General features: G+C 41.8%; 1 long non-coding RNA gene across 1 annotated transcript in view; it reads left to right on the top strand.

Annotated features, from left to right (window-relative positions):
• Positions 1 to 126: 126 nt before the first annotated feature.
• The window catches only part of LOC103914448, a 21,689-nt gene continuing 20,285 nt past the window's right edge, over positions 127 to 1,530 (top strand). Inside the window, exon 1 of the long non-coding RNA XR_663462.1 lies at positions 127 to 379. This is a non-coding gene — a long non-coding RNA (uncharacterized LOC103914448). The remainder of the gene's footprint in view (positions 380 to 1,530) is intronic.

The following is a 1,530-nucleotide window of genomic DNA, read 5'->3' as shown; positions in this document are numbered from 1 at the left end:
GGCGGGAGCGGGCGGGCAGGCAGGGGGAGTGTGTATGTGTAAGGAGGGGACGGGAGGGGAGGGGGGAGAGCTGGCAGCCAGCCAGCTACCATCAGAATTAGCTCATTGTTCAATATAGCCAGCACTGGCAACCAAAACCCAGCCTGAGAGAGAGGGAGAGAGAGAGACTTTCCCCCAGCCACCCCCACCCCTTTTTCTTTTTTCTCCAAGGCTGCACTTTGGAAGAGGTGCAGTCATTCTTCCCCACACCCCCTACCCTCTCTCCACTCCCCCAACTATAAATTCCCTTCTGTAGCATGCTGCCCTTTTTTAATCCACATTTGTGTTTCAGATCATGTAGAAAGGACAGAAAGTGAGCAGGGAGCGGGGGCTTTTGTCTGTAAGTATATGCAATTCCAATCCACAAAATTTTATTATTTTTTTTTAATTAATCCTCTCTCTCTCTCTCTCTCTTTGTTTCTTTTCATTTCCTTTTGTCCTTAGCTGGACTTTGCTGCAGCTTGCCTTTCCCCCTCTCGGTGCACATTTCCAAACAGGCTTTCTTAAAGAAGATGAGAAAACGTGCAGTATATGTATTTAACTCTTTGTCTTTATGCTTTAACGCTGGATTTCTAGGCTGGGGATTTTTCTGCACACATGCAAGGGGAGATGAGAAGTGGTTTTCTAAAACTGTTTCCTTTTTTTTTGCTTTTGCACTCCACAAACACCAAAATGCGATTTTGAACCTAACGCACTTAGCTTTTTTAGCATGCATGCAAGGCTCTAGGATTGGTTTTTCGTCTCTTTTCTTCTCCCTTGTAAAACGAATCTCCCTCTTCTCCGCCCTGACACTGGATTCCTCTCAGGCTGCTGGGGTTTATTTTTAGAAAGCAGTCATTCTTGCAACAGCCTTCTGCATTTCTGCATGTGCAGCAGTTAAATTTTGGGTGGTTCTTTTGAGGAAAAAAAAAAACAAAAACAAACGTATTTTGGTGGACATTTAGCGATGTGCTTTCTTTCAAACGTTTATGTGTACATTTATAGATATATGAATTTGCAGTTTTAAATCCAATGTGTGTGTGTGCTTGTGTGTAAACATATGACTCATACATTTCATACATACACACTATAGGTAAGAAATATATAATCAATAGAAAACTTTAATTTTTGTCACTATATGAAAACTGATGAAGGAGGTGTGCTGCAAATTCAGTCAATTAAGAGAGTGGTGATTTAAGGTACCATTTAAATGAGGTAGGACCTACTCTTTTTTTTTCCTCTCCCTATTTAAAATAGGAGGGTGTGTGGATTAGAGAGAGAGAGAAAACTGGAGGTTATGTAATGCAGTGCCATTTCCAAAAATACCTACTCTCCGGGCCATTACATTGTGAAAGCCTGACACTGTTATACTTGTTTCTTGATTGCAAAAAAACCACACTTTGTAGTGTGCCTGGAAACAATGGGCCACCTTTACAGTAAGCATAGGGAGATGGTTTTTGTCCTCTTGACTGATTTTTAGGTGTGTTAACCATTAGGTATCGTGCTCTTCCG

The sequence above is a fragment of the Pygoscelis adeliae genome, unplaced genomic scaffold, assembly GCF_000699105.1.
Source record: "Pygoscelis adeliae isolate BGI_AS28 unplaced genomic scaffold, ASM69910v1 Scaffold83, whole genome shotgun sequence".
NCBI classification, from domain to species: Eukaryota; Metazoa; Chordata; class Aves; order Sphenisciformes; family Spheniscidae; genus Pygoscelis; species Pygoscelis adeliae.
Note: the sequence above shows the minus strand (reverse complement) of the source record. Positions and strands in the feature narration are given on the sequence as shown.